The sequence below is a fragment of the Bos mutus genome, chromosome 28 (assembly GCF_027580195.1).
Source record: "Bos mutus isolate GX-2022 chromosome 28, NWIPB_WYAK_1.1, whole genome shotgun sequence".
NCBI lineage: Eukaryota > Metazoa > Chordata > Mammalia > Artiodactyla > Bovidae > Bos > Bos mutus.
Window position 1 is genome coordinate 17,319,842 of NC_091644.1, and position 27,676 is coordinate 17,347,517.

Genomic DNA, 27,676 nt, shown 5'->3' on the forward strand with positions numbered 1-27,676 from the left:
TCACCTAGTGTCCAGTGGTTTCCTGTTCACACCTACCAACCCTGTGACCCTGGACAAATGGCTTTGCCCCCTGTACCTTGGTTTCCCCACTAAATTAGGTAACGCCCGGGAAGCGTTTACAAACGGGCCTCATACCTGCAGGTGTATCTGTTACTATTTGTGTAAGCTGTCTTACACAAAAACAAATTGTCTATCTGTCTGTCTGGGGTAATAACCATGCCTATTTCACTGAGCTGTTGTTAGGATTAAGTTAGATAGTGCGTGTTAGATGCTTGGTGTGTTCAGTGTTTACTTGTTTTACTAAAGATAATAAGATGGAAATACAGATCCCTGTCCCGGGGATGCCGGGAGTGGGGTGGGGGGTTAGCATGGTGGCTGCTAGTGGCATCCCGAGAATGGCGTGCAGGGCCTCTGGTGGCCCAGGCAGTCATGTTGGTTCAATGGTGTTGTTACTGTGCTGGGTGTTGCTGAGTTGTCTGGTTAGTCAACTGCCTGTTCCCTCAGACCCATGTAAACCAGCTCCATCTGGCCTAACTTTCCCAATGCACCATCCTGGCAGCTGTCACAGGCCCAGAGCACTGGGCAAAGTGTCAGGCCTGCTGCAAAATATGTTGGAACTTTATCTGACCCCTGGCTCCTGTCCCATCCAGAAATACATTGGCTGAAACTTGCAGCCAAGTTCAAACAAGCCTGGGGGTTGGAGGGGGAAGGCGGTTCTGAATCACAAACCAGCCATTCCCTACACCCTGCATCTTTGTTGGCCCCCTTTTTATTTGCACGGTTCTACCGATTAATGCTGTTCCTAGTTATGAAACAGTTTTGAAAACCAAAGGTTTAATCCTGAGCCCTGGATTTGCAGATAAGGGGAAGAGGACTGTGCCCCCAAACTCAGAGAAGTTCATTGCAGAATTTTCTTCTTTTTCTTCTTTCGCTGTTGATTTGCGGTCACCTTTCTGGAGGCCAGGATCATCCTCTAGGCCACTGTCTGGAAATCCCCAGAAAGAGGCTGTGACAATGGCAGCGCTGGCAACCACGCTGGACTGGCACCTGGCCAGCTTTGGAGAGGGTGGTGCTAAGTCTGGGAGTCTCCACCCCAGTCAAGGGCTGGTGGAGTCTGCATCCCTGCACCGCCAGCCCAGTCTTTGTGACTCCCCGAAGGGGGCTCCCAGGCAAGTGTAGCAGGCCCCCAGGCCAGCAGGTCTTCCTTCAGATGCTCCTAAGGCTAAATCTTAGAATTAGTCTTAGTCTTAGAATTCTAAGTCTTAGAATAAAAGGAATTCCAGGAGCACCCCACCCCAAGCATGCATTTGGGCTTTCAGAGAGCTGGCTCACTAGAGAAAGGAAATGAGGAAAGGGAACGTCAGTGTGGTGTGGGGCAAAGAGTTCTAGATACTAGGTTAATTTTCAAGAGCTCCCAAATTTCCCATTACACGGGTCATACTGTCAAGACCCTAAACTTCACAGATTTGAAATTCATCAGATTCAGAATTTTTGAAAAATCAGCCTTGTCAAATTTGAGTATGGACTGGATATGAGATGACATTATGGAACAATTGGTTTTCTCAATGTGCTTATATAGGAAAACAGCCTGTTCCTAGGAAAAGTTAAAATCGCTCAGTCATGTCCTGCTTGCGACCCCATGGACTGTAGCCCACCAGGCTCCTCTGTCCATGGAATCTTCCAGGCAAGAATACTGGAGCAGGTACCTGTTCCCTTCTCCAGGGGATCCTCCCAACCCAGAGACTGAACCCAGGTCTACCCACATTGCAGATGGATTCTTTACCCTCTGAGCCACCAGGGAAGCCCAGGAATACTTGAGTGAGTAGCCTATCCCTTCTCCCCCACATCTTCCCGACCCAGGATTCGAACTGGTGTCTCCTGCATTGCAGGTGGATTCTTTACCAGCTGAGCTACCAGGGAAGCCCTCATTCCTAGGAAATTCATGCTTAAATGTTTGGGGCTAAAATATCATGATGCCAGCAACTTCTTTTCAAGTGGTTCATCAAAAAAACTTGCTACAGATAAAGCAAATCCTGCCAAAGGTTAATAATCGTTGCATTTAAGTGGAAGGTACATAGGTGTCTATTGTGCCATTCTTGCAGGATTTCTATTTGTGTGAAGACTTTCTCCCTAAAATCTTAAAGGGAAAAAATTTAAATAAAATAAGCTATCCACGTGCAAAACAAGACAATGTGTAATTCAGCCTGCTCCAGCTGAATTTTACCTCTTTTCTGAGGACAGAAATAGTAGAAACAAGATGGTGTCCAGGATTGCAGAGTTGAGCCAACCAAAGAGAACAAATTATTTTTAAAGAGTTTATTAAGTACTTGTCTGGAAACAGTACTGGTAGTTAAAAATCCTTTTAGTTCATGGCCAGTGGAGGACTCATTGTGGAATATGGGAAATTTCAGCCCTTTTAGCTTATTGGCACCAGATTTAACACAAATCAGGAAACACATTTTGAAGACTTGCTATGAGCATGGCCCTGAAACATCACCAGGGGTGTTTTTCCCTTGCCTACAGTCTGATACTGCGTGCAGGGTAGCCATAATTTTTCACTGTGGTTTTTATGGGCTGAATTGTGTCCCCCACAAAACTCCTATGTTGAAGTCTTCATCCTCAGTGCCTCAGAATGTGAACTTATTCAAGAATAGGATCATTGCAGATGTCTTTAGTTAAGATGAGGTCAACAGTGTGGACTCTATCCAATCTGACTGGTGTCCTTATAAAAAGGGGAAATCTGGGCACACGGAGAGAGCCACATATACACAGAGAGAACAACTTGTGAAGATAAAGGCAGAGACGGGAGTGTTGCTTCTACAAGCCAAGGAACGCCAGAGCTTGCCCGCAAACCATCAGAAGTTACGAGTGAAGCATGGACTAGATTGTTCTTCGGAGCCTTCGGGTGTCAGCGTCACTGGGACCTTTATTTCAGATTTCTAGCCTCCAAAACTGTGAGACAGTACATCTCTGTTGTTTAGGCCATCTAGTTTGCGATTATTTGTTATGGCAGCCCTAATCAACTCACACAGTAGTAAAATGAACATACCATAAAATTTGCTATACTAACCATTTGTAAAGTATCCAGTGAATTAAAGACATTCACATTATTGGGCCACCATTTTTTTAATTTTTTTATTTTTAGCTAGGGAAAAACCCAAGACTGTGGGAAAGTTGGAAACCCTAGTTCCATATCTGCTTCTGCTTAGCTGAGTGACCTATTTCATCATGTGCGCAGTAAAGAGACCGGCAGATGACTTCCTGCTCTGATACTATCATTGCACGTATGTGGAGAAATTATAATAGCAGTAATAGCTCACAGCTTAGTGAGCAATTATTACGTTCCAGGACCATGCTAAGGGCTTTAAAAGGATTATCTTCTTTTAGTAATTACAATAACTTTATCAGGGAGGTATCATTAGTCCCATTTTACAAATGGGGAAATTGAACCTCAAAAAGATTAAAGAAATTAATTGAGCCTCGATTTTGACAGCCCTGGGATTTGAATGAAGGTAATAACCACCACTGTGCCTACTGCCTTCTAGCTCTTTTGGCCACACTGGCCTGGGAGCAAGTTAAAAACAGAAGGTACTGATTGGCTTGAAACATAGTTTATGTTTTTGCCAAATCAGCCAGCTGCTCTAGAGCCCCACTTGCACAGTGGTTACCAACCCACCCAGCTCTCTCGTGTCCCTCCTTGTGTTCTGGAGGGACTCTGAAGAATCCAAGAATTCTAAATTCAAACTTGACTTTCCAGGTCACTCTGAAGTTATATTTTAACAGCTTCTTAGGTAGACTTACACATTTTGGATATCGATACATGTGGTATATGGGTTTCCATTTGTGTTCTTTCCAGTGCCCCAAATGACAGAGGCAGCCTGGTTACTATGGTTCCCCTGAGCCAATGGATCTCCAGTGGCCTCCCAGTGGTGGCCAGAGCTTGAGAGTCTCTTAGAGTCAAATGGAGAAGCCACAACCTTTGAGCAGGGACCAGGCCAAGATCTGCCCTCCAGCAAGTTCACCTGTTTGCATCAGGAGGCAGGAAGGTACGTTGCTGCAGCATGGGGAGAAGCCCAGCTCACCCACCTGGCCTGAATTGCTGCTCCACCCACTGCAGAGCCTCCTTCTCCATAACGCATACCCTCCTGCTCAGCCCAGATTTATCTCAGTTCTTAAATCACATTTGTTTTCTATCCCTCTGCATACCCCTGTTCCCCAGAATAGAAAAATCTAGAGCAGGTTCTCTGGCCAAGGAGAAGGAAAGACGGAGTCCTGGAGAAGATGACAGGGTGGAGGGGAACTCGGGGAGAAGACCGGGGACCCTTAGCCTTAAGAACGGGGACCCTTAGCCTTAGGGTGAGTGAGAAAGCAGGAGGAGATGGGTAAGCTGGACGGCTCAGCGCTGCACAGTGATCCTGCTGGGAAGAGCCACTGTGCCTTATGGAAGGAGTAGGCGGGGAGGGGGGTAGCTGGGCGACTCAGCAAGGCCCGGGTGCTGCAGAGATGGGCTACCGTGGCCTCTTTGGGTGGACTGCAGCCCCACGGCAGAGCCAAAATAGAAACACTGCCTCAGCTTGAGGCTTGATGAGGAGATGAGGGGGAGATGGCAGGAGGCTGAAAATGCCCATGTGTGGCTGTTGCCCCATTCCAATCCCATTCTCCCAAACACCCTGCAACTGTGGCCAGGACTGATGGGCTTCTGAAGCACAACGGTGACCAGTTCCCTGTGCCCCTCACAGCATGTCTCTGGGCCCAGCCAGGCAGTTGTTAAACCCATTTCACCAGCGAGGGACATGAGAAGCGGAGAGGTGATATGCCTCACTTGAGGTCACACGGCCAGGAAGGTGTGACCACGAGGTGAGGCCAGCAGTCAGGCGTGGGAAAGGAAAACCAGTGGCCAGATTCCAAAAAGGACACACGACGCTCCAGCATCGGAGCTCCCACTGATGGAGCACTTCCCGGATGCCTGCTCTCTCGCCCAGCCCCCCTGAGCCTTGGGAAAACACCTAGAAGGTACTTATTATCCCCATTCTGCAGATGAGGCATCAGATGCCCAGAGATGTTAAGTCCATTGCCCAAGGTCACACAGTTGCAAGTGATAAGACGGACACCCCAGGTCAGGGGGCAGAGTGTATGCTGGCCTTGTTTACAAGTGTGAGCCTTGAGTACACGGGAGAAAAACCCACAGCGAATGCGTGTGTGAGACAGAGGGCCCGATTCCAAGCAGCGGGCAACAGCTGTGCTGGCAGGAGCGGGTGGGAATGCATGTGAGAGCGCCCCTTTGACGGTGGCCAGCAGCGCGTGGGAGTGTGTTGACGGCAGGGTGTGGGGTGGCAGTGCCATTGCCGTGTGTATTTCTGCTGGCAGCGGAATGTTCTGGTCTGTGTTGATAAACAACAGTTTGGGCAGGCGCAAGGCTGGAGCAGGACAGAGGAGAAGCACCAGGGGCGGGCGAAAGCAGGAGGAGGGGGTGTGTGCCCAGGGGTGACGGTGGCCCAAGCCTGCAGCTCCTAGAATGAGGGGCAGCAGGATGGTGACTCTTGTTTTCTCAGCTGACCTCACTGGGTGCAGGTCCCTTTACAAACCACCTGCCCATAAACATGAAAAACAGGAGCGGGGAACACGCTGTGAGGAAGAGAGGGTTCTTCCTGGGTTGGTAGTTACACGGATGGAGGTTTAATCAACAGCTGAGGCCAGTGGAAACACGTCATGATTTCCATGGCCAAGCAAATTCCTCAAAAGTCAGCTTCTTGGAAAAGGGGTCACCCCTAAGACCAACCCGGGTCATGACTGTAATTGGAGCACCTGAATCTCACCCTCACCTCCTGGCAGATGCTGGTGTAAGCCTGCCAGCATCATCCTGGGAGTCACCACATGCAAGACTGCCCGGGGCTTAGCCCACACCCCATCACTCCCCGGGCAGGTCCTCCCATCAGAATGCCCTGTTCACCTGCTCCCTCTCCATTAGCTGAACTATATGCTATCTCCGCAACCCTAGGTATTCCTCACCTCCTCCTGGATGCCTTCCAAACTTCCTGGATGGCCTTAGAACTGCCTCCTTCAGAACTCCGACCTCTCCTGTTGTCAGGGCCTCACACAAAGGCCTCGCCATGTGGATGGACCCTAACCATCTGCTCTGTGTGGGGCACTGAACTGGGCAAAACCCAGGGGCTTTGAAGACCCCTGAAGCTCCAATAGCTGCCCTCAGGGATCTTATGGCTGGCTACAGTTGGGGTGCCTGCTGGTTCATAAAGGGATTGAAGTACCCAACTGCAGGGCATGAAGTCTTGTCCAGGGCATTCATGCCACAGCCTGGGTCCTGCCGCAGTCTCCCTCCTGACTTGTAGTTTCCCTGATGTGCCAGGCTCGCCCAGACCTCTTAGTCTATACAGATCCTGTTCCCTCTGCCTGGGACTCCCTTTCCTTTCTCTTCTGCCTGGCAAAGGCCACTGTTTTCTAGATGATAGAAATGTGAGTAATTTTATATTCATTTTTATATCGTTTTCAAATCACTGGGTATATATTATTTGTCTAATTAGAGAGGAAGATAATACCCATTTTGTTTTGAGAAATTAATACTTTGACTTAAAAAAAAATGACAATTCATTACTTGGAGAGGCAACACCTTAAGTCATTACGTGTCTAATTTTTCAGATCAGGGAGTTTTGAAAAGGATCCCCGGAGAGGATGGAAGAAATGCAGGTTCCCTGGCTCAGGTGGCCCACGGGTGGCCCAGCAGCCCCAGTGGTTCCGAGGGCAGCCAGGCCTTCGACTCCAGACCTCGGAGATGAGCTCAGGAGCTGCCAGAGCGGTGGGAAGGGAAGAGGGCAAGCTAATAATGCCTTGCCACCCTGGCCTGCTGTTCCTGACACGCCCTCATGGGGCAGGGCCAAGATGAGAGGTTCCCAGTTCCTTTAAGTGGGAGCCGCCACATGCCTCGCCGTGTCTAATAGACACTGGGGAAACGGCAAGGAAGGCTGCCTTGATGGCAGGGTGCGCCCAATCTTTGGGCTTGGATGAGGCTTGGAGAGGTCATTCAGTCCATTCTTCTGCCTCTAGGCAGCACTGGCATGATCCCAGTTGGGCCTTTATCTTGTTCTGAGGACTCCCAGTTTCCCTCCTCGGCCAATCATTCTCGTGCCTAAACATTTCTAGCCAGGAAGTACTTCCTCATGTCTAATCCAAACTCTCTCCGCCATGGGATGCCATCCTATGGCTCTTGTGAGTCTGGCTAGAGACAGGAAAATGCCTCTTGCTTCCCTGCCTCCTCCTAGGTCGGGAGCCCTAGAGCCTTGAATCAGGACCAAAGTCCTGTCTGTGTGACCCTAAGCAAATCGCTACTACTCTTTGAGCTTTGGTTTCCTCACCTGTAAAATGGGGCCAATGATATCCATAGTGTAGGAACCAAGAGGACTGAATGAGACTGAATGCAAATGTGTGGAAGAGGCATATAGCTTGCTGCTAACGTGAGGCTATAATTATTAATAATAATAACCACCATCCTGGCTGAACCATTGTACAAAATCGTTTCCATTGTGAAGGTACACAGGGTAGTTTTAGGTGATACAAGAACAGGTATTTTAAATGAAAATTTAATGTGTGTTAGAAAAAACCCTGGCACATCAAATCCAGGATTTCACAAATATTTAACAAGGGCAAGTTAAGACAAAAATTGAACATGGTTTTAAAGAAAACTATTAAGTAAACGATGCTCCGGGTAGCACAGGGTTAGGGCAGAAATTGTAAAGGTGGTTTGGAAAATGCCGGCTGAGTGGAGACAGACGGGATGTGGGAGGAGGAGGTTAGTTCTTCAGAGTGGGCAAGAGAGGCTGAGCCGGGGAGGGAAGTCCCCGGGGACGGGAGGAGACACCTGTTGAGCGGCTGTTGAGCATCCTGCCCACAGATGCAGCCCTCTCTGGTTCTGGAACAGTTTGTCTTCCCCAGAGCTGGGTTGTTACAAATTCCAGCAAGGCTGGTGGGCAGGCAGGGTTGGGATTTCCTGCCCACAATCATGGTCCCCAAGAGCTCAGAGCCCTCTCTGCATGCAGCTCTCCCCTCTGGGGAGAACTGAACAATACCAACTCCACCCTGGAATCCCTGCTGCAGCATCGCCCACCCATGGTTGCGAGCCTGTGGTGTGGAACTCAGCCAGTGACTGGGAAACCACAGCTTCCCAAACAGATCCCCTCTTCCACGCTCAACGTGGGGCTGGCCAAAGAGGCCCTGGCAGAGAAGGTCCTCTGAGACCCACTGTGTGCCGGGTCCCTTTCTGAGCACCAGGGACATAGAGTGAGCAAGAGAGGCCCCTGCCTTTCAGGAGCTCACAGCCAAGCCAGGGAGACCCACCTCTCCAGAGGTTTTGGGAGAAGCTCCAGGCCCTTCGTTTATCTTCCATCCCCCAAACCTAGAACTGAGCATTATTATGCTTCCTCTTGAGCTGGGGTTCCTCAAAGCCTGGGATCTGTAGACGAGTTCTCTGGAGTTTGAGAGCTCTCTGTGAGACTATACAATGTTTGTGTTTTCATTTGGAAATAATATAAAAAATGAATATAAACACATTCTATATCATCTGGATGCCTGGCTCACAGCCGATTATGGAATCACAAAGTTTTAATGTCTACATTTGCACTGATGTTTATAGAAAGCAGTTAACTTTTTTTTTTTAAGCGGAAGCTACATACAGTAGAATATACAAAGCTTAAGTATAGAGCTGGATGAATTTTCACAAAGAACACATCTGTGAAATCAACACTCAGATCAAGAAACACAATATTATTACTGCCCTCTGGACACCCTCCTTAAAATCTTTCACATCCCCCCAGAGGTAACCACTATCCTGACTTCTCCGAACTTGATATAAGTGGGTCATATGGGATGACTCTTTCTTGACCCTGACCTCTTTCTCTCACCCTGTGAATTTCATCCCTGTTGTTGGCCTGTAGCCATAGTTGACAATGGTTTTAGCTTCTAATCCAACATTTCTCAAAGTGCGATTTTCAGCAGTGGTTCTAAGGGGTCTATGAATCCACCATTTGGAGCAAAGCAAATGTGGGTGCCTGCTGACTCATAGATTAAAACACCCAACTGCAGGGCATGCAGCCTTGTCCTGTGCGTTCACTCCACAGCCTAGGTCCTGCTGCAGTCTCCCTCTTGACTTGTAGTTTCCCTGATGTGCCAGGCTCGCCAGGCCTCTTGGTCTTTGCAGATGCTCTTCCCTCTGCCTGGCACTCCCTTCCTTTGCTCATCTGCCTGGCAAAGGCCAGGCATGTCTTGTGGCCTCTGAAAGGCTACTTCCTCTGGGAGGTCACCCCGGCTTTGCTGGGCAGGTTCAGGCACCCCTTCTCTTGTGAGTCCTTTGTGTTCTGCCCGTGTTCTCCCTACAGCATTTATCACACTGTGTGGTCATTGCAGGTCTGTTTCCTAGTTAGACTGTGGATTCTTCTTCTTTTTTATTGAAGTATAATTGATTTACAATGTTGTCTTAGTTTCTGACATACAGCAAAGTGACTCAGTTACACATACCTACATGCATATACTTATTCTTTTTCATTTTCTTTCCCATTGTGGTTTATTACAGGATTTTGAATACATTCCCTGTGCTGTACAGTAGGACCTTGTTGTTTATGTATTTTAAATATAGTAGTTTTTATCTGCTAGTCCTGAATTCCTAATTTATCCCTCCCCACCCTTTCCCCTTTGGTAACCATAAATTTGTTTTCTGTTTGTTTGTGCGTGCGTGTTAAGTCACTTCAGTTGTGTCTGATTCTCTGTGACCCCATGGACTGTAGCCCACCAGGCTGCTCTGTCCTTGGATTCTCTAGGCAAGAATATTGGAGTGGGTTACCATGCCCTCCTTCAGGGGATCTTCCCAGCCCAGGGATTGAACCAGTGTCTCTCACATCTCCTGCATTGGCAGGTAGGTTCTTTACCACTAGGCACCACCTGTGAGTCTATTTCTATTTTGTAGATAAGTTCATCTGTATCATGTTTTAGATTCTACCTGTAAGTGATATCATATGATATCTGTCTTTCTCCTTCTGATTTACTTCACTTAGTATGATCGTCTCTAGGTCCGTCTATGTTGCTGCCAGTGGCATTATTTCATTCTTTTTAATGGTTGAGCAGTATTCCATTGTGTTGACGTAACATGTCTTCTTTAACCTTTCTTCTGTTGGTGGACATTGAGTTGCTTCTTTGTCTTGGCTATTGTAAATAGTGCTGCTAGGAACCCTGGGGTGCATGCATCTTTTCAAATTAGAGTTTCCTGCAGATATATGCCCAGGAGCAGAACTGCTGGATCATATAGAACTCTATTTTTAGGACTCTCCATACTATTTTCCATAGCGGCTACACCAATTTACATTCTATATTGTGGGCTTCTTGAGATGGGGAGTATGGAGTGATCTACTGGACTCACTCGTAGAAGGACTAACGAGGCTGTCTTGCTGCACCCCCACCCAGAGCCATCAAGGGCAGGGGCAGGGCTTTCTGTCCTGGTTCACCTCCCTTGTTAAATATGGGTTCAGGTGGCCCCAGCATCCCTGTATCATCAGCAAGGGTGGACAGCGTCAACCCTGTGGCATGGGGCTTCCTTAGACAAGCCACCACGCCAGGGAATTAAAGGCCTAGACAGCCCAGCTTGGGCCCAGTGCCAGGCCCCAGGGCCCAAGGGTGAGATACTTTACCAGGTAGGCATCGGTTTTCTCATCTGTAAAATGGGGACAATGAACCTGGTCACCTTCCTCTTTCCTGGGGAGAGTTCAAGGTTAATGAATGCCCAAGACCGGACATGACTATACTGACGATGGAGTACAAGCTGCCTGGAGGGAAGGGAATGGCCTTGGTGACCTTGGTTCTCTCTTCCTGCCTAGAACTGAGGGACTGTGAGACCCGTAGTTCAGCTGTGGCTGCTAATCTTGGTCCCCCACCCTGCCCTGGGTGAGCCTTGGCTCAGAGGCCCTAACTGCTTGCTAGGCACCTACTACCCTTATTTCTACCTAAACTGCCCAGCCTCATGCCCTGCCCCTCCAGTGCTATGGCCACTTCCAATACAGTAAATTGGATTTCCTTGTCCCTTCTAACAGAAGCCTACTCATAGTGTTCTGCCTCCTGGCAGCCTTCTTTTTCATCTACGCTAGTAGCATTTAAGAAGGGCTTGGGCCCTACCTGCCCCTCAAGTTTGACCCCATCCTTATCCTAAGGTAGAACTGGGGCCCCCCCCGAGTGTGACCTGGCCGCTCCTGGGAAGAGTAGTCTCCGCGGAATGGGGGTAGTAAGATGTAGCTCCTTGTTGCCGTGACAACTAGAAGCACTCCTGTAAGCCTCTTCATTGGCTACTGAGGTTGAGATCCCGCCTCTGCCATCAGAAAGCACCAACCAGAAGCAAGCAGAGTGAGTAGGGGCGATTAGAGCTGGTGAGCGTCTAGCTTCCTAAGAGGCAGGGAGACTCAGGGACACCTGATCGCACCTATCCTGGCTACAGTGGAGGTGTGTCCAAGAGTCTGTCGTGGGTGAGGGTGGGGGTAGGGGAGCATCTCGCTGGACGTTTCTCAGGCCGAGCTGGGTGAATGGACAGGGGAGGAAACAGTTTTTCTTTTCAGCAGTTCAGGCCTGGGAGGTCTAGCTCCGTGAGGCTGAGGCTGAGGCTGAGAGTTCCCCGAGGGCTGCCAGGCGGAGGCGGGGCCGGGGAGGAGGCTGAGGAGGAAAAGTATTAGGGAAGGGGGTGGGGAGGATCTCACTAGTAAAAGAGGTAAACGTTCCTGGAGGTAAGGGTCTGGGCTTGGAGTCACCAAAGAACCGAGTTTGAATCCTCTCTCTGTCCTTGCCAGCACACACGTGTGCCTTCCTCTCTCCGTTTAGGGGAAGGATTCCAACACTCATGACTTTGTGCAGATCCTTGTGCTGAACATTACAGGACTTTTCCCTCCGTGATGCCCTCAAAACGACCCTGAAATAGGTGGGTGCCATTTACAGGTGAAACTGAGGCTCAACGAGGCTACGTGGAGAAAGCCGAAGGTGAGCTCAGTCCCCAGACGTGAGAATGACCTGGCAGTTATCTGGAGGGAAGTGGGAGGTGCCGTTCCCACCCCCACCCCCAGGCATCCTGGCCTGTCCGGAAGGAAGGGTCGTGCCAAGCCTTGAGGCTTGCGTGGTTTCCTTTAGCAAAACTGCGTCAGGCTCTCTCTGGGGGGTAAACCGCCTCTGACTGGTGACAGCCTCTCTACTACTTAAGATCAGAAAGGGGAAACCTGTAGATTTCATTGAAGTTCCTGTGCAGGAGACGTGGGTTAAAGATAAAGCCGCCCTTGGGGAAGGAGGGAGAGAGTGCTTATAACTTTTTGCCCTTTTCAAAACCGCCTAGAATTACTAATGGAAGGCTTCATTTAACAATAACAGAGCCATTTATTAATTTAGCCTAGTTGGGATTGAGACTTGGCAAGAGGTGGCCCTACTATGGGACCGCTCTGATATGCTCCAAGGGAGGGGCTGAGCCAGCAGAGTGGGTGGTGGAATTAATCTTAGATTGGACCTAATCTGAGCCTCACATTCTTCATCTGTAAAATGGGCTTCATTGTGAGGAGTAGGAAAAATAATCATGACACCCACTAGAGCTTTTCTTGGTGCCACCTGTGATCCGGATGGAAAAGCAGTCCTCCCTGAAGAGCGTCCTCCACTCCACCCCCACTCCCCAGAATTTCCTGGGACCCCTCAGTTATAGGAAGAGGTTTTTTCCCAGATGCCCTTGCAGTTCACATCCCAGGGCCAGATTTGTTAACACTTATGCTTACTCCTTGGAAGGAAAGTTATGTCCAACCTAGATAGCATATTAAAAAGCAGAGACATTACTTTGCCAACAAAGGTCCGTCTAGTCAAGGCTATGGTTTTTCCTGTGGTCATGTATGGATGTGAGAGTTGGACACTGAAGAAAGCTGAGCACCGAAGAATTGAACTTTTGAACTGTGGTGTTGAAGAAGACTCTTGAGAGTCCCTTGGACCGCAAGGAGATCCAACCAGTCCATCCTAAAGGAGATCAGTCCTGGGTGTTCATTGGAAGGACTGATGCTGAAGCTGAAACTCCAATAATTTGGCCACCTCATGCGAAGAGTTGACTCATTGAAAAAGACCCTGATGCTGGGAGGGATTGGAGGCAGGAGGAGAAGGGGACGACGGAGGATGAGATGGCTGGATGGCATCACCGACTCGATGGACATGAGTTTGGGTGAACTCCGGGAGTTGGTGATGGACAGGGAGGCCTGGCCTGCTGCGATTCATGGGGTTGCAAAGAGTCGGACACGACTGAGCGACTGAACTAAACGGAACACCTAGGACTTCCCAGGTGGCACTATTGGTAAAGAACCGCCCCCCCCGCGAGTGCAGGAGATGTAAGAGACATGGGTTTGATCCCTTGGTTGGGAAGATACCCTGGAGGCATGGCAACCCACTCCAGTATTCTTGCCTGAAGAATTTTATGGTCAGAGAAGTCTGGCAGGCTATAGTCCATGGGGTCGCAAAGAGCTGAACACAACTAAAGTGGCATAGTACAGCACACATGGAACACTAAAGAGTTGCTGCTGCTGCTGCTGTCACTTCAGTCATGTCCGACTCTGTGCAGCCCCATAGACGGCAGCCCACTAGGCGTTAGGTGGCTAACACTTAACAGTCTGTGTTAAGTGTTGGACTCTGATCAACCCTTTGAATCACCCTGGAACAACCCTTCCTTTCTTCTGAAAAATGCTTTTTATCATCATCCCCTTTTTGTAGATGAGGAAACTGAAATTTACAGAGAGGTTAAGAAAGTTCACCATGTAAATTTCAGACTCTTTCTGATGCAAGTGACAGAAAAACCTGACTCAAACTTGTTTATACCAAGAAGAGAATTTACTGACTTGGGAAACAAAGTTGAGGTATGGTTTGATCTGGAAGCTCGAACGTATCATAAAGGCTGAATCTTTCCACTCTGCCATCAGTGGTCTTCTGCAGCTCCAGGTTCATATCATCCCAAATTCTAGGTCGGTAGAAAAGCATCTCTTCTTAGTAATCGTGATACAGGTCCCAGGATTTACTTCAATTAGACTACTGGTGGTCATATAACCACACAAATAAAAACCCTGCCCAGGAAGGTTCAGCGCTGTCTGATGGGTCTGGTCACAGGTCCCATGCCAGCAGCCTCACCTGTTCAATGAGCTGAAAAGGAGGAGGAAGAAGTGTTTGTCCAAAGAAGCACTGGAAGAGATGAGGGATGGATGCCCGCAGCTAATCTACCTCTGTCCCCCACACTGATGTCACAAGGTCACACAGCTGAAAAGAGGTAGACCCTGGCAGTCTGGCTCCAGAAAGCATGGCCCTTAGGTGCTAGCCTGGTACTAAGGTTCTAGTAGAGATAACTTAGATATGGGAGATGAGGCTCCCCCTCACCCTGGGAGGGAGCCCACCACTTCCTCACTGGTCCCAGGTCAGTCCTCATCACACCTGGTGCGCATGCCCACCTCCGGCCCTGGCTCTGTTGCTCCCTCGAAGGTTCCGGAGCCCTTCTTACAGCTGGGCCTGGGCTGTTGCCAGCCACGCTGCCAGAGGCACTCCACGTGTTGGAGTTATGCACTGTCCTGGGGGCAAGTTGCTTTCTGTTCCTACAAGCAGAGAGGAGGTTCCTCAGCGGCCGAAACTGTTCTCCCTTGGCCCCTCTGTGGTCCTCCTCTGGGACCCGGCAGAATTTGTGCAACAGGCAGCAACTGTGATTTTGAGGGACCCTAGGAAGGTCCTTCTCTAACCCCTATATTCCTCCTTTACTTTTGAAAATTCCACCACTAAATAGGATGTCACTCCTTTGATTCCTGTGAAGATTTAAATTCCTCTGAGAGGGGGGCATAGTAGGTCTTATTACTCATTCACTCTTTAGTGAGATGTAGTTCACAGAATCTTTCCCGAGAGCAGGTTTTGTTATCATGGCCACCATTTATTGAGTGCCTGCCATGCATTCTCCCCTGATTCAAGAGTTTCTCGTACATTATCTCATTTAAATCTCACAACTCTGTGACGTGAGTGCTGAAGTCTTCCTTGTTTTACAGATAAGAAAACTGAGGCCCACAGAGGTTAAGGATCCTGCCCAAGGTTTTCAGGCAGTGGAGCAGGAATCTGAGTGTAGGAAGTCTGGTTCCAGAGCCTTCCCTGCCTACCACGGCACCAAGACAGTCCCTAACAGTCTTCAGTTTACAAATGGGTTCAGTGTATTCACTGACATCTTTTGGACCTCCCTACAATTCAATGATTTAGTTGGTAGGATCATCCTCATTTGTCAGAGGAGAATGTTGAGGAGGCTAAGTTCAGTCAACTGGCGAGAGGCAGATGCAGAATTCAGACCCAGCACACTCCCATCTCTGCTCAGCTCTCCGTGACATGTGGCAACACTCAATGAGAGGAGCTTTGAGGCAGCTCCGAGATGGGAGAAGGAAGATGCAGTGGGCACGAAAGCAGCTCCTTCCTCTCTTCTCCCCCTCCTCCCTTCATCTCTTCCTTCTTTTCTTCCTTCCACTCATTCATTCATCCACCTGGGCACCAAGAATGGTCAAAACAAATGGCCCTCATGCCCTCATAGGACTGACAGTCAAACAAACAGAAACACTTGCCATTTCTTAAGTGTTAAGGATGAGCTGGGCCCTGTGCTGAGAGCTGAACATGCATCATGTTTCAGAGCCCTCTTTATCAGGCAGGAGACTGGGACTTAGGAAGGGAAAAGTGCGTTATGTCACTCATATTTTAAGTCCATTCAGACCTCAGGGTTCCAGCATCTCACCACTGGGCTGAACTGCCTCGCTCTTGGGGTACAGTGAGGAGCCAGTGAATATGTTCAAAGTGATAGACACACACACACACACACAGCGCTGGCTCTGTGACCCTAGCACCTGAGTCAGCCATCTCTGCTGTCTCCAGCACCAGGAGCCGGGCCCCATCCCATACAGAAAGGTGACGGGAGAGGCTGGTACACTTCAGAACCTCTGGGTTGAAACTCCCAGGGACGCTGAATGAGAGTGATCTAACCAGAGGTGCTGGAAGGAGAAACCAGGGCCTGGGGTCCGGGGCGGTGGGGCAGGGGTGGGACAGGGAGGCCCTCCCTGGGTAGCCTTTCAGCATGTCTTCCTCGTGCCTCAGTTCCCCCTTCTGTAGGTTGCTGTGCTCACAGCTGTGTTTGAAGTAAGAGCCATCAGACACTTCCTAGAGCTGGCAGGATGCTCCATCCTCCCCACTTTCTGACCTGGGTTTTCTAAGCTCTTCACAGGGATTTAGTTTCCTACTTTACAGATGAGGAAACATGGCTGAGAAAGGCTGACGCATAGCCACATAACGAGTGTTAGAAATGTGATGAGAACCCACCAAGGTCTGAGTCTACTGCTCTGGCAAGAATCTATTAAGCACTCAGTGGGGCGTCAGAGTCTGAGCTGTGCCCAGGACACACAGCAGTGAGCAGGACGGGCTTGTCCTTCCTCCAGGAGCACCAGTTCCAGTGGAGGGTGACAGACAAGGGAGGAAATGTTGAGAACCTTAACAGGACAAAGTGGCAAGAGCCAGGAGACCTGTGGCGGGCAGAGGTTGACTCAGGGTTGTCTCAGTTCCTGTACTTGGGAGGACCCGGGCAAAGGTTTGATGACTGGGGAGTTGAAGTGGGGAAAGCTGGGATCTGGGACCAATATTCCTGGCTCAAGTGGCGTGCTGACTGGGAGAGGGAGTTGGAGCTGCCCCACCCTCAAAAATACCCAACCAAGGCCACTTTCAGCCTCTGTCGGCTGCTTCTCAAGTGTGCTCTGCCTGCAGGGAGTTTCCACCTGTTGATTTCCTTGTCTCGGGTGATTTCCAGTCCCACCTGCTCTCCTGGAACCCAGTCCACTCACCGTTCTTGCCCGGCATATACCAGGGTCACTCTGAGTAACTCTAGGGACCCGGGGTGACCTTAACTGCTTCTGATTCAGTTTGACTCATCCTCCCCATTTCTGGAAGGTGGCTCTTGGCCATTCTTATGTCATGCTTGGGCACCCGGGGCCTGTGGGAGTGGCATATCTCCCTCCCCACTCTCAACGGGTTAACCAGGTGGTTAACCAAGTCTGTGTCACACAGGGGAGGTGCGGGAGCCCTGAGGAGGGAACCCTCATCTGTCCAGATTAATTCACTCCCTCTCCAGCTCACTTTGGACATCTCCTTTCCAGTGAGCATGGACATTGTCCAGTCTACTTTCCTGTTTTTAACCGGAAAAGGACAATGTCTAGGAAGACTGTTGTTAATTGACCACTTACTATGAGCTGGGCACACTGTGCTGCTAAGTCGCTTCAGTCGTCCCCGACTCTGTGTGACCCCATAGACTGCAGCCCATCGGGCTCCCCCGTCCCTGGGATTCTCCAGGCAAGAACACTGGAGTGGGTTGCCATTTCCTTCTCCAATGCATGAAAGTGAGAAGTGAAAGTGAAGACGCTCAGTCATGTCCTACTGTTAGCGACCCCATGGGATTTTCCAGGCAAGAGTACTGGAGTGGGGTGCCATTGCCTTCCATCATTAAACTCTCAAGCACTTCATTATTGGTCTTCATTTTCTAGATGTGGAAGGCAAAGATCAGAGAGGGAGCTTGACTTGTCTGAGGTCACACTGCATGGGATTGGCTGAGCTGGAATTGGAACCCAGGTATTCTTGACTCCAGAGTTGTTTAGCCAGGGCCCCTCACCTGACCATGCCTTCTGCCGCCCACAGGAGGAGGAGGACAGAGGGAGATCACCCAACCCCCAGCCTGAGCCGGTGCAGATCCAGCCTCACACATCCTCAGGATCCCTTCATTGTGGTATTGGAGGGGATAGAAGCCCCATGAAAAGCCACCATTTGCTTAACCCAGGGGTCTGAGGGCCATCACTGTCTTGGTGGGCAGAAACCCAGACTACAGACCCATAGGAAGTGATCGCCTCGTGAGTGGGCCAGATCTATGCTGCTTGGTAGGAGTCATGGCTGGTCAAACCACCTCATTTTTATGACCAACCTAGATAGCATATTCAAAAGCAGAGACATTGCCAACAAAGGTTCGTCTAATCAAGGCTATGGTTTTTCCTGTGGTCATGTACGGACTGTGAAGAAGGCTGAGCGCCAAAGAATTGATGCTTTTGAACTGTGGTGTTGGAGAAGACTCTTGAGAGTCCCTTGGACTGCAAGGAGAGTCAACCAGTCCATTCTGAAGGAGATCAGCCCTGGGATTTCTTTGGAAGGAATGATGCTAAAGCTGAAACTCCAGTACTTTGGCCACCTCATGCGAAGAGTTGACTCATTGGAAAAGACTCTGATGCTGGGAGGGATTGGGGGCAGGAGGAGAAGGGGACGACAGAGGATGAGATGGCTGGATGGCATCACTGACTCGATGGACGTGAGTCTGGGTGAACTCCGGGAGTTGGTGATGGACGGAGGCCTGGCGTGCTGCAATTCATGGGGTCGCAGGGAGTCGGACACGACTGAGCGACTGAACTGAATTGAACTAAGGCCTGCCACCTCAGCTCCCCTGCCCTTTTCTCTCCTGTCTGCTCCGAATCCCTCCCCCAGGTCCCTCCCACCCAACCTGCCTTCTCATCAGATGAGGCTGCGTACCCCACAGTGGACGCTAGTCACAGGTGGCTTTTGAGCACTTCAAATGTGCCTAGTGCAGCCAAGGAACTGAGTTATCATGTTCTTTAATCAATTTACATGTAAGCTTAAAAACTGATACTTGATGCAGTGGTTAGAAAACATTACAGTACGTTTGAAACAACCTGAATATGTGGGTCTACTTTTTCAACTGCAAATTTCCTGAAATCTAAATACAGATCATTTTCTGACAAAAATTTAACAAGTGTTTTGTATGTAAACGAGGTGCCACATCGTGAAGACAGAAGCAACAGTTAGAACTGGACATGGAACAACAGACTGGTTCCAAATAGGAAAAGGAGTTCGTCAAGGCTGTATATTGTCGCCCTGTTTGTTTAACTTATACGCAGAGTACATCATGAGAAACGCTGGGCTGGAAGAAGCACAAGCTGGAATCAAGATTGCTGGGAGAAATATCAAAAACCTCAGATATGCAGATGACACCACCCTTATGGCAGAAAGTGAAGAGGAACTAAAAACCCTCTTGATGAAGGTGAAAGTGGACAGTGAAAAAGTTGGCTTAAAGCTCAACATTCAGAAAACAAAGATCATGGCATCCGGTCGCATCACTTCATAGGAAATAGATGGGGAAAACAGTGGAAAGAGTGTCAGACTTTATTTTTGGGGGCTCCAAAATCACTGCAGATGGTGACTGCAGCCATGAAATTAAAAGACGCTTACTCCTTGGAAGGAAAGTTATGACTAACCTAGATAGCATATTCAAAAGCAGAGACATTGCTTTGCCAACAAAGGTTCATCTAGTCAAGGCTATGGTTTTTCCTGTGGTCATGTATAGATGTGAGAGTTGGACTGTGAAGAGGGCTGAGCGCCGAAGAATTGATGCTTTTGAACTGTGGTGTTGGAGAAGACTCCTGAGAGTCCCTTGGACTGCAAGGAGATCCAACCAGTCCATTCTAAAGATCAGCCCTGGGATTTCTTTGGAAGGAATGATGCTAAAGCTGAAACTCCAGTACTTTGGCCATCTCATGCGAAGAGTTGACTCATTGGAAAAGATTCTGATGCTGGGAGGGATTGGGGGCAGGAGGAGAAGGGGACGACAGAGGATAAGATGACTGGATGGCATCACTGACTCGATGGACGTGAGTCTGGGTGAACTCTGGGAGTTGGGTGATGGACAGGGAGGCCTGGCGTGCTGCAATTCATGGGGTCGCAAAGAGTGGGACACGACTGAGCAACTGATCTAATTTGATCTGAAAAAGAACTCATTAATATTTTATGTTGATTGCATTGAAATGATAGTATTTTTAATATATCAAATTAAAATGTTAAATATTATTGAACATTTAAGTATTTAAACTATTATTAAGATTACTTTCACCTGATTCTATTTTTAATGTAGCTATTAGAAAAATTTTCAATTACTTATGTGGCTCATATTATATTTCTATCAAACAGTGCTAATCTAGAGGATAAATGTGTGGGTTCAAATTCTGGCTCAGTGTGTCCTTGCAACTTACCCAACCTCTCTGGCCCTCAGTTTCCTTACCATTAAGATAAAGATAATAGCAGCACCTCCCTCATAGAGTTGTTCAGAGGAGTAAGTGAGATCATGTTTATAAAGCATTTAGCACACTGCCTGGCATACAGTAGTCCTCAGGAAAAAACAACAACAACATTATTATAGGCTTCCTTTTATCATCGAACCCAATTGCAGTTCAATTAAACTCAACAATATATATGGAGGGCCAGCTATGTGCCTGACTCTGAGGAGTCAATGAGGAACAAGCTGGCCTCTGTTCTCATGCAATGTGCATCCTCCAGGAGGGAGGTGGCCACTGAAAGAAACAAAGAAGAACAGGTAGTGATGAGTGCTGGGGAGAAAATGAAGCAGGGAGGTGTTGCTAGAGACTGCTACAGCAGGAGTGGCCAGGGAAGGTTTCCCTGTTTAGCATGGCCGACTTGGAACCAACCAGGTGATGCTGTGAGGGAAAGGTGTTTCCAGCAGAGGGAACAGCCAGTGCAAAGGCCACAGCCAATCCCCTGTGACGGCTATCTGTCTCCTGGATTGCACCATCTGCTTCATCAAACTTTCCACTTCTTTCATCTACCTCTCTCCTGGCTACTGCCCAGCTCCTGTGTTCATGGCAACCTTTGTAAAGCTAGTCCACATTATTCCTCATCTGTTCTGCTGTCTCCTGTCTGCCCCGGAAAACCTCCTCCCTCCGCTGGCCCTCCAGCTCAGGTCCGCTCTTGCAGGGTTTCCTCTGATGGTACCTGTCCCTGCTGGTCTCTCTCTGGGATTCTTCTAGATCGAACGCTTTGTTCTACACCATCCCCATTCTCAGTCGGCCTATTCTTCTTTCTGTGGCAGTCGTGCCCTTTTTCCCAGGGCAGGAACCAGAATCAGGTCTTCCGTTCTTCCTAGCACTCAGATGAGCTGTCCATTAACACCTATGGATTGCCAGATCCCCCGGGGAGGCATGTCTGCCCAGGCAGAGTGGAAAATCCCTGGCTGCGGGGAAAGGCTGTGGAAATTTCTTCTTAACATTCTCCTTACAGACTTGGACTTGTCCCAGGAAGCAGTGAAGCCTTTGCCCAGTGACCTGCAAGGCGGCTCTGTTCTTCCTCCCGCCCCCGCCCCCACCCCCACCCCACCCTAGGCTTGAACCCAGGGAGCAGCGATAGGGCGGGGCTCCGGGAAAGCAGCAGAGCAGCAGCTGGCCGCTGAGCTCTGCCGCAAAGATCTCTTGGTGTCATCCAGTCCAACCCCCTCAGTTCAAAGATAAAGAGACAAGGTCAGGGGCAAAAGCATGCTAGACTGCAGATTTCCTCTCTCCAGTTTAAGCTCCTTCCATTGGCCCAAGTTCCTGGGTTTCCTCATCTGTAAAATGGGAATAATAATAACAGGACCTACTTCACAGGACTGGTGGTATGTTAAGTGAGCTAAAGATGTAAGGGTGAAGTGAAGTGAAGTGGTTCAATCGTGTAAGACCCTTTGCGACCCCATGGACTGTACCCTACCAGGCTCACTCCGTCTACGGCATTTTCCAGGCAAGAGTACTAGAGTAGGTTGCCATTTCCTTCTCTAGGAGATCTTCCCAACCCAGGGATTGAACCCTGGTCTCCCGTATAGGCAGATGCTTTACTGTCTGAGCCACCAGGGAAGTGAGCTAAAGATGTAAGGATAAATGTAACCCTAAGCCTGCCCTTTCTCTAGCCCTGTGGGGGAGTGTGCAGTTCCCACTCTGCCTGCTTCTGACTTCTGGGGGTGGGATGGGGAGAGCAGGAGGGCCTCAAAAGGGTTTGACGTTTATCACCAGGTGCTGGCAGATTCCAGCAAGGCTTGCCCAGTGTTGTCTGTAGGTCTACAGCACGTCTGGCCCATGTTCGTCCTGCTGCTTTTTTAAATGTCAGTAGATGCAAATTTGGTGAGTAAAGTACATATTCCCTTAACATTGTTACTGAAGTCACAGGCTTGTTAGGTATTCACCCAATGAATGATGCTGCTGCTGCTGCTAAGTTGCTTCAGTTGTGTCTGACTCTGTGACCAGGCTCCTCCGTCCATGGGATTTTCCAGGCAAGAGTACTGGAGTGGGGTGCCATCGCCTTCTCCGAATTAATGATGGTAAAAGTCACAATTTTTGGAGGCTGAGAATTGGTTGGGGGCAGGTTCTCCAGGCCTCAAGCCTTTCTCTCCTGGGGCCCAGGTCCCTCTCCTGTCCTCCGAGATGTGCCAGCCCGAATCAACTCTACTACTCTGTCCTCATGCCTAGATTACCCTCTCCCCTCTGAGGGAATGGGAATGTGGTGATAGGAGGCCCAGGAGAGAGAATGAGAAAAGCTGCCTTCACATTTTCAGGGCTGAAATCGCGTCCTTCCTACTCTGGGACCCTATTCTCACTCTGTCTCCAAATTCCTGCAGATTCATCACCCTCATTCAGCCCTTTACCACTTACCACCTATGGGCATGGGTGCAGTGGGCTTGACTCTCCACATTGTCCTGATGTGGAGAGTCATAAACGTGTTTGGAAGTGTTGTGCACTGTTGGTAGGAATTTAAAATGGGGAAAATGATATAGAAAACAGTATTGTGATTCCTCAAAAAATTAGAACTAGAATTATCATATGCTCCAGCAGTTCCACTTCTGAGTATATATCCGCCCCAAAATCAAAGCAGAGTCTCAAAGAGATATTTGTATGCCAATGCTCATAGCAGCATCATTCACAATAGCCAATGGAAGCAACACAAATGTCCTTTGACAGATGAAAGGATAAGAAAAATGTGGTATATCAATATAGTGCAATATTATTCAGCCTTAAAAAGGAAGGAAATTATGACATTTGCTATAATATAATTGAACCTTGTAGCTTTGTGCTGAGTGAAGCAAGCCAGGCAGAGTAAGACAAATAGTGTATGATTCCACTTATGTGATGTATCTAGAGACTTTAAATTCATAGAGACACAGAGTAGAATGGGGTGGGAGATGAGGCATTGTTATTTAATGGGTGTAAAGTGTCTGTTCTGCAAGATGAAAAAGTTCTGGAGATGGGTCGCACAGCAGTGTGAATATATTGAACACTACTGAACTGGACACTTAAAAATGGTTAACATGGTAAATGTTATGTTATGTGTATTTTACCGTAATAAAAAAGAAAGTATTTGAAAGTGGTTCCAGTGGGCCTCTCGAGGAGCTGGTGGGTTTGTCTTTTCTTCGACATATATGCATTGAACATTTTCTAGAAGCCAGGCACTTTTTTAGGGCTGACATTCTGTTGGCAGAGACAGACACTAAATACAATTTGCTCGTGGCTTCTCTTTACCTTCCTTAGTGAAAAATTTACTATATTTACACTGCTACTTCTAAGTCGCTTCAGTCGTGTCCAACTCTGTGCGACCCCATAGACGGCAGCCCACCAGGCTCCCCCGTCCCTGGGATTCTCTAGGCAAGAACACTGGAGTGGGTTGCCATTTCTTTCTCCAATGCATGAAAGTGAAAAGTCAAAGTGAAGTCGCTCAGTCGTGTCCAACTCTTAGCAATCCCATGGACTGCAGCCTACCAGGCTCCTCCATCCATGGGATTTTCTAGGCAAGAGTACTGGAATGGGGTGCCATTGCCTTCTAAATGGAACCCTAATTATAGCACTATAATAATTTATGCTTTAAAACTTCTAGGGGTAATTTTATGTACTTTTTCATGTGTGTTAAAATTTTTTAATCGATGTATAATTTACATACAGAAAAATGCACCCTTTTATTAGGTGTTCAATTCTATGGATTTGAAAAATGTATACTTAAAAAAAGTTTTATTGATATAATTTACAGGTGTGCTGCCGTCCATGGGGTCGCAGTCAGACACAACTTAGCAACTGAATTGCAGATTTCCCCTGTTAAAAGTGTACAGTTAAATGGGTTTTAGTATATTCACTGAGTTGCAGAATTAAGAATGTTATCATCACCCCCAAAAGAAACTCTATATCCACTAGCATTCACCCCCATCTTCCCCTGTCGCCCAGGCCTAAGCAACTCATTTACTTTCTATTTCGATGATTAGTTTTTTCTGGACATTTCGTATAAATGTACTCATACAATATGTGGTCATGACTTGCTTCTTTCACTTACCATGACATTTTTGAGAACCATCAAATGTGGTAGCATGGATTAGTACTTCATTTTTTTAATTGACAAATAATATTTCCACTGTATGAATATACCATGTTTTATTTATCCATTCATGTGGATGGACATTTGGTTTGTTTCTACTTTGATATTATGAATAATGCTGCTATGAAGATTCATACATTCATACATTCATTCATTCATTCATTCATACATTCATACATACATTTCATTTCTTGGGTATATCTTAGAAGTGGAATTACTGTGTCATATGGTAACTATATGTTTAACATTATAAGGCACTACCAAACTCTTTTCCAAAATGACTGTACCATTTTACAAACCATCCAGCAATGTATGACGGTTCCAGTTTCCCCACATCCTTGCCAGTACTTGGTATTGCCTGCATCTTTGATTATAGCCATTCTGGTAGTATGAAACAGTATCCTGTTTTATACTTCCCTAATGACCAATAGTTAAAACAATTTTTTTCATAAATGCTTATAGGGCATTCATATATCTTCTTCGAAGAAAGCTCTATTCAGATCTTATGTTCATTTTTTAATTAGGTTTCATGAGTTCTTTATATATTCTAGATGAAAATTGCTTATCATGTATAGGGTTTGTAAAATATTTTCTCCCAGTTTGTGGGTTGTCTTTCTACTTTCTTGATAGTGTCCTTTGAAGCACAAATATTTAAAAATTTTATAAAGTCTAACTTGTTGATCTTCTCTTTTAAAACTTGTATTTTTGGTGTCATATCTAAGAAGTCATTGCCTAATCCAAGATCATGTAGATTTACTTCTATATTTTCTTCTAAGAATTTTATAGTTAGTTCTTCCATTTAGGTCTGTGATCTACTTTGAGTTAATTTTTGTGTATACATAATTCTTAAAAAATTCAGATATTACGGTATAATTTACATTCAATAAAATTCACCATTTTAAGCATACAATTTAATTAGTTTTATGTAGGTATACTTTTAATCTTTCTTGATTGTTAGATTTTTTTTCCTGGGAAGTTAGGGATAGGGAAAATTGAATATATAGCCATTTTCTCTCTCTCATTTTTCTTTGCCTCACAGTTTTGCTTGTAAACGTATGTGTGTGATTATGTGGGAGTCTGTGTGTGAGAGAGAGAGAACTTTGACTTTACCATCAGCTTTTTAAGGGTTCCCACTTACTTTGGCTTCGTCTTGCAGGTCCACGGCCCCATTTCATTGTATGTAGGTTGAATAAATGAATGCAGTGATCAAGTGACCATCTATCTGCCAGTGTCTGCCCTCTGGAGCCATCAGTACTGCCTGGCCACAGATATTTTTATGCAGCTGCCCATTGTTGGGACTGAGATGGAGACTCCCCAGCTGGGACCCTGCATGGATGTGTCTGGGTTTAATGGACTGTTTTCTAATTTGTGATTCCTTCATAAAGAGCCCCCCTTGCAGGATAATTATAGAGTCCTGTATTCATCTATTAATTGGGCCTGATTTCTATGCCTCATGTTTCCTCAGCTTGCTGCCCCAGCAGCAAAAGCAGGATGAGGCTGACCGGGACACCTGAGCTGGGGAAGCAGCAGGGTTCAGTGAATTGAGCCAAAGGCCCAGGAGGTAGGAGACACTTTTCCCTTCTTACCCCTGCTCACTGAGCCGCTCTGAGCCTTCGAATTTCCTTCTGAAACATGAGGCAGAATTAAAGGAACCTTATATAGGGTGCTTAATATGCACTGGGTTTAGAAAACTACAGCTTAGAAGTGATGCTATCTGAGCACAGTAGCCCAATATGATGTTTTTTACAAGAACTTATTAAGATTATATGTTGACATGACAGTTGTTAAGGTGATGACTTTAGAGCATTAGAGGAAAGTCAGATCAGAAGGGAAGGCAGTCAAAGGTGGTTTCTATCACAGGGTGTCTGCTCTGCCACAGCTCAGGCCTCCCATCTCTTGCCCAGCCACTGACTTCCTCTGCCAGTGCTGGACTCCAGTTATACCTTTTTCCAGATGGAAACTGCAGTCTTTCATTAATTCAGAAAGGTCTGAGTGTCAGGCTAACTACTGAAAATTCATAAACCCTGAAAATTGAGGTCCAGCGGGAAGTGGGACCTCAGGGTCCCTCCCACTCAGGGTCCGCATGCCTAGACTAGTACCTGCCCGGCTTTCAGGCCACACTCATGGCCTTCCTGCCTCAAGATCAAGGAAATCAATACAAATTTTATAGGCCAAACAGAATGATTTCAGAAAGCATTTTTCAAAGTTGGATTTTATACGGAAGTCTCATAAGCTTTATTAGCTTTCAGTCTTGGCAACAAAGAAACCTGCTTCATCTTCTCTTCAACAGCCCAATATCTAGGACAAAGCTCCCTTAGGCCTCATAAGGGGGTCTAAGAGTCCCAGCCTCGGGGGCTCTTTCTATCCTATTTGGGGGGATTTTCAAGCACCATGAGGATGAGGAAAGGGAGTCTGGCCACAGGAAAGAACATCTTAGCTGAGCCTTCTTGGGAATGCAAGTTTTCCTCTGGTCTTCCAGCTAAGAGAAGGAATGACCTGAGGGTGCTTGCTGCTTCCTGGTCTAGGAGAGGGTTAATGCTTACCACTCTATCCCTCTCTTGCTTCCAAATACCAATAAGACTCTCTAGACATGATTGTTTTCCTCTTTGGGGGCCAGGGAAGCACAGCCATGAGAATTGCCCCTGATCTCAGTTCCTGGGAGAGTGCCCCCAGACACCACCGAAGTGCTAAGTCTGCCTTACTTTCCACCCTGAGGGGCTAAGAGTGGGCAAGGACAGCCAAGGTCAGAAGAAGATATGGTCATTTAGGGGTTAGGCCTCTGTTAGTAAACGTTTCTGCTCCAGCCTGGACCTCCCCCCAGCTCCAGATGCACAAATCCAATCACCTACTCCAATTGGATGTCAAATAGACATCTATAAAACTGTTTACTAATCTGTAAAACTTTACTAACCCTCACCCCACCCACCCCTCCCAGGGTGGCTATCAGGAAGATGTGCCAAGAAGTAAGGGCTCTCTTAAAACTGCTCTGGGCACCTTCTTACTTTTACCACCATTTTCAAATCTAGTTCTAACCACTTCATTCATCTTGGGGAACAAGTCATTTCATTCCACTAGAGACGTGAGTCTTCTAGACCATCCCGAAGTTCAAGACCGTGTCAGGATCCTGAATGAAAATGCAGATTCCTGCGGCCCTGCCCCAGACACATGCAGTCAGAATCTCCACCAGGGCAGGGGGCTCTGTGTTTAACTCAGGCCCCAACAGATTTGACTCTACAATCCAGTGGAAGAACCACTGTTTCACAGTTGGGCAAACAAGGCCTGTCTCAGACAAGGAAGAGAAACAAAGGAGATAACAACCCTCCAGAGGCTGGTGTGGGAGGACTGGCCGAGTGGCCGGGAGGGAGGAGTGGGAAGGGCCCTGGCCTTCATCTGGCCCAACCCCAACTTCACT

The 27,676-nt window shown here is 47.7% G+C and overlaps 1 long non-coding RNA gene across 4 annotated transcripts; it reads left to right on the forward strand.

Annotated features, from left to right (window-relative positions):
• The first annotated feature begins 3,567 nt into the window (after nt 1–3,567).
• On the forward strand, nt 3,568–21,223 carry LOC138986098 (uncharacterized). 4 transcript variants are annotated; one of them, XR_011462995.1, is made up of 5 exons: nt 3,568–4,046; nt 4,740–5,013; nt 9,745–9,916; nt 11,860–12,015; nt 17,731–21,223. It is a non-coding gene; the product is annotated as an uncharacterized lncRNA (long non-coding RNA). The 4 variants fall into 4 exon arrangements; XR_011462996.1 differs by having other exon boundaries at nt 11,860–11,956; XR_011462993.1 differs by lacking the exon at nt 17,731–21,223 and having other exon boundaries at nt 11,860–16,030.
• Nucleotides 21,224–27,676: the final 6,453 nt, after the last annotated feature.